This window comes from Capra hircus, chromosome 7, assembly GCF_001704415.2.
Source record: "Capra hircus breed San Clemente chromosome 7, ASM170441v1, whole genome shotgun sequence".
Classification (NCBI taxonomy): domain Eukaryota; kingdom Metazoa; phylum Chordata; class Mammalia; order Artiodactyla; family Bovidae; genus Capra; species Capra hircus.
Genome location: NC_030814.1, coordinates 94,166,728 through 94,172,305, shown reverse-complemented (window position 1 = coordinate 94,172,305; position 5,578 = coordinate 94,166,728). Strand labels below are relative to the sequence as shown.

The window sequence follows — 5,578 nt, the reverse complement described above, 5'->3', positions numbered from 1 at the left end:
TAGAGGGGTCTTTGTGATGGATATGAATTGGGAGGATGGTGAGAAGTTGCATCCCAATCTATGGAGTTTATGGACAAAGAGGGCAACTGGGAAGAGGAAGAGGAGGTGGGGTTGAGGAGCAGTAGCCAGTTTAGATCAGAGGGTGGGCTTGGGATAGTAAAAGAGGCTTTGAGTTTTGACAGAAGGTCTCTCCCAAGAATAGGAGTGGGGCACTTTGGGAGTATGAGAAAAGAATGGGAAAATGGGGTATCTTGAAGTGTGTAAGGTAGAGGCTCAGTTATTCATGGCATAGATACTAAACTGTCAACCCCTATAAGAGACCTGAGGGTTGGTTTTTCCAGAGTAGGCAGGCATAGTAGAGTAAGTGATGATGAGAAAAAGAGGTTGGCTTACCTGTCACTGTGAAAGCTACCCTGGGCTCCGCAGAGGTGATGAGAACTAAGGTGATAGCTTATTTGCCCCACAGCATGTGAGATGCTTGTTTCTCGCCCAGGGAACAGACCTACATTCCCCACACTGCAAGGGACCTAGTGCCCCAGGTGTCACCATGGACTGGACTGTGTGTGTGTCTAAATATGTTCTGTGATCAACAACTCTGAGCTTTGCTCTAGAGATAAGACATGATAGATACAGGCAGAAGGCAATCCTTAACTATTCCCCTTACTTTTTCCATTACCTTTGAGATGAGAATGATAAAATTGATTTCCAAATTCCTGAAGCTTATGGGGTTTCTATCCAGTGTAGATACACTTGTGAATGATAAAGGGTGAAGAATTGGCGAGTCTTATCTGAAATTTATTACACTCAAAAGGATTCTCTTTTATGTTGAGTTCAAAAATGTTTAGTATGGGACTTCCCTGGTTGTCCAGAGGTCAAGACTCTGCATTCCAATGCAGGGGGGATGGGTTTTATCCTTTGTCAGAGAACTAAGGTCTCATTTGCTGCAGATGCAGTCAAATATTAAAAATAAAATGCTAAGTATGATAGGAGGAATCAACAAGGGCTTTACCACATTTGTCACATTTCAGTGACTTCTTTTCCAATGTCATTGTATATAGCAAGTAAGCATGGAGGAGCAAAAAAGGTTTACCTACGTTCCTTACACAAATATGGTTTCTCTCCAGTGTGACTTCGCTTGTGTGCAGTAACAGGTGAAAAGTGAAAGTGAAGTCGCTCAGTCATGTCCAACTCTTTGCGACCCCATGGACTGTAGCCTATCAGGCTCCTCCGTCCATGGGATTTTCCAGGCAAGAGTGCTGGAGTGGATTGCCATTTCCTTCTCCAGGGGATCTTCCCAACCCAGGAATTGAACCCAGGTCTCCTGCTTTGCAGGCAGATGCTTTACCGTCTGAGCCACCAGGGAAGCCCAACAGGCGAAGAAGTGGTAAATATTTTCCCACGTATATTATTCAAAAGGCTTCTCTCCAGTGTGAGTTCTAAAATGCTCAGAAGATGTGAGGAAACAGCAAAGGCTTTCCCATATTTGTCACACTTAAAAGGCTTCTCTCCAGTGTGAATTCTAAAATGTTTAGTAAGACTTGAGGAATCAGTATAGGCCTTCCCACATTTGTCACACTTAAAAGGCTTCTCTCCCATATGTGTTGTCACATGTCGAGTAAGGGCTGAGCATTCAGTGAAGGCCTTTCCACATGTGTCACACTTACAAAGCTTCTCTCCAGTGTGTCTTTTCATATGTTTAGTAAGGTATGAGCATCGAGTGAAGACCTTCCCACATATGTCACACTTATAAACCTTCTCTCCAGTGTGTGTTTTCATACGTTGAGGTATGAGGTATGAGGGAGGTATGAGGTATGAGGGTAGAGTGAAGGTTTTCCCACATGTGTCATACTTAAAAGGCTTCTCTCCCATGTGTGTTTTCATATATCTAGTAAGAACTGAGACTTGAGTGAAGACTTTCCCACATCTGTCACATTTAGCAGTCTTCTGCCCAGTATGAGATCGTAAATGACTAAGAAGATTACTGGAAAACTGAAAGGCTTTCCCACATGTGTTACACTTACAAGGCTTCTCTCCAGTGTGTGTTCTCATATGTTGAGTAACTTGTGAGGATCAAGCAAATGCTTTCCCACATCTGGCACATTTAGCAGTCTTCTGCCCTGTATGAGATTGTAAATGTCTAAGAAGATTACGAGAAGATGCAAAGACTTTCCCACATGCGTCACACTTAAAAGGCTTCTCTCCAGTGTGCGTTTTCATATGTTCAATAAGGCAAGAGGGGAAAGCAAAGGTTTTCCCACATTCTTGACATTTATAAGGTTTTATTCCAGCATGAATTCTACTGTGAACATGAAGGTATGACAATAACCCAAAAGCTTCCCCACATTTCTTATATTCATAGGGTTTCTCTCCAGTGTGAGTTTTCAGATGTCCAGTGAGGTCTGAGGATTGATGGAAGTCTTTCCCATGTTCTTTACGTTTATAGGGTTGCTTTCTAGTATGAGTTTTCATATGTCCAGTGAGGTTTGAGAATACAGCAAAGTTCTTCCCACATTCCTTACATTTGTAAGATTTTATTCCAGCATGAAATCAACAGTGAACATGAATCAATGAGAACAACCTAAAGGCTTTTTCACATGTGTCACACTTAAAAGGTTTCTCTCCAGTGTGTGTTTTCATATGTGTAATATCTGGAGTCAGCCTGACAGCTTTTCCACACTGATTAAACATGGGGGATTTTTCCCCAGTAAAGGGTTTGTTGTGTAGAGTATGGAAGCTCTTTCCATACTGATTATCTTCATAAAAATTCCTTCCATTTTCAGTGCTCCTGTGTGTCCTAAGGTAAAAGTGGTCACTGATGTCTTTCTTGCTTCACTCACAGTCATACAGTTCCTGTCCATTGTGGCTTCGTGTCTGTGGAAAAACGAATGGATGATGATTCAAAGCTTTCTCAGACTCATTAACTGATCCTAACCATCTCCAAACAGAAACATCATTACAATGGTGATTATGATTTTTAACATCTTCATTACATTCATACAGTTCCTATTCTGTTGATTTCTTTCAAGTTAAATGATGAAATCCTTCTGACACAATGAAATGCCATATACTCTAATGGTAAAACAGTTCACTGCAATTTCACTGAACTGTTCTCAAAATTCAAAGTCTAATTATATACGTGAGAATGATTTCTTGAGGAATCCTGATGCATCTATTTTGAACCTCAGGTTAGGATATCCCCAAATTGAACATAATCAAAATTTGTTGACAGACACTGCTATCTTTGGAATAAATGCCACTCAAATATCTACCACTAGTGTTCATCTTGTAATGAAATTCCAACGTTAACTGAAAGGAAAATAAATATTTCTTATGAACTTACTGATCTTACCATTTGTACCCTATTTGATGTTTTTTCCTGCAAAGTATCCTGCTGAATTTTCAAATCATTGGATTTAATTTGCATTTCCCATTCTAAAGTAAAAGAGAATAATAAATTTAAGACTGCAAAAAGAAGTGGATGTTAAAGCAGTTAAAAACAATAAGGCTCATGTGAATAAGTTTCCAAACTAAACATACCTTTTAAAAAGGCAAGACAGAAAAGAGGAGCTTGATTATGACAAAAATTAAGAATATATATATATATGTAGTCAAAATTCAGTACTTGATTTAAAAGATGAGTCTTATGAAAAAGTGAAAATGAGAAAGAGAATACTATTAGGGAAAGTTCTGGACAAAAAGTATACATCAACATGATAAAACTAAGGGACTTCCCTGGTGGTCCAGTAGTTAAGAAGTCATCTACAGTGCAGAGGTCACATGTGAGATCCCTGGTCCTGAAACTAAAAATGCATGTGCTCTGGAACAGCCAAGCCTGTGTGCCACGACTAGTGAGCCTGCATGGTCGAGCCCGAGTGATGCAACTAGTGAGTCTGAGGCCCTGGAGCTCATTCTCTGCAACCAGAGAAACTACCCAATGGAAGCCTGCACACCAAAAGTAGAGGAACCCCTGACCGCTGCAACTACAGAAAGCCTGCACACAGCAACAAAGAGCCTATATACAATGATGAAGACCAACATAGCCCAAAGGAAAAAAAAAGACATAACAAATAAAGAAACAGAAGGCTATTTTTTGAGATCATAGGAAACTCTGATAAAATGAAAAGTAAGTATGTATGAGATGTTGAGGAAGTTACAGAGCATTAGAAACCAATGTCCTCAGCCTTCTGAAGGAAAACATCTCACTAAGTTTCCTTCTTATAAACCCAAAACACACTGAAATTTAACTGATGTGGGAAGTTCTTTATAATCTCTCACCTTGGAGGATTCGTCTCTCCAGTCTTCAACTTTTCTTTTTTTTAACCAAGATATCAGATTGGGTTTGAATGCCTGATATCTTGTTCATAAGAAAAGATACATTAATGAAACAGTACCTGCCAAACACGACAAACCTTCCCATGGATCAGGTCCTATATCTAATCAAGTCTCTAGAATGAATGTGGTACTATTTTTTAAATAGATAAAAAGGCAAATAACCCCTCTTTCTGTGTCTAAAAAGAGATAGTATCTCTGGCCCATGAAAACATGTTCAGACATATACAAACATTTACAAAGTACTGAGAATGTTATTAAAATAGGAAATGAAGTAAACGTAAAAGAGATGTTTGGTCTCATGGAGAAGCCGCTAAACTAGTGGTTGCCAAATGACAGTGTCCAAGAGAATAATGTCCATTGCTTGTTAAAACAGAAATAACTAGGCCCAAATTTCAAAGTTTCATTCACTATGCCAAAGGTGAACTCTTGAGACTGCGTATTTCAAACAAGAGTCATGATAATGTTGTTAGTTCTCAAAGCACATTGTTACAGAAAGTATACTGGAGTAAAACTCATTCCTTAGATACGAGTGTCTACTAGTTTCCATTGTGTTCAGATTGGCATCACCCATCTTGGAACACAGAAGGTACAGCACATATATGTCCGTTCCCTAAGAGTGTACTGGAATGATGGCAGCCTTACCTGTTGTGGTCAGGTTCTTGTAGTTTTCCAGCATCACATTTCTATGGGGTTCAGTAAAGTCCACTCTTCCTGGGTGAAGTACACAGCCACATCAGCGAAGGTCACTGAGTCCTAAACCATCACACACAAAGTAGTTTCAGTAAAGTAAGATCTCCAACAATGTACAGTGGAGAATGAGGAAGGCAGTGTCAATTTCAACAGAGGGATTCAAGGTCTGTCATCATCTGTCAGAGGACACAATAGTCTTAGGTCCTCTTCTTTCTAGCCACACTCACTCATGATTGATATGGAACCAATAACACAATCCTAAGCAAATTACACACACTTGTGCAAGCTGATAGATAAATAAGTTCACTGAGAAATATTCACTTTCACTCCTTACCATGTCAGAACAGTCAAAATAAAAAACCATGTAGTAGCAATCAAAAGACAATATCAGAAGGTAATTACTGAAATACTAAGATCATTTAGAGTAATTCCTCATCAATAGGAGAGCTTCCATATTGGGTGGAAATTTAAGTGGGACTCAGACTGGCTTTATTCCTTTAAGAAGCTTTGGACACAGGTCTGCCCAGAAGGAAATTTTCCATATGGCGCTTGCAGT

General features: G+C 39.6%; 1 long non-coding RNA gene across 1 annotated transcript; it reads right to left on the bottom strand.

Moving 5' to 3' along the window:
- On the bottom strand, window positions 2,263-4,989 carry LOC102176315. Its single transcript, XR_001918347.1, has 3 exons — window positions 4,975-4,989; window positions 3,350-3,432; window positions 2,263-2,871 (listed from the first exon to the last, which is right to left on the bottom strand). It is a non-coding gene; the product is annotated as an uncharacterized LOC102176315 (long non-coding RNA).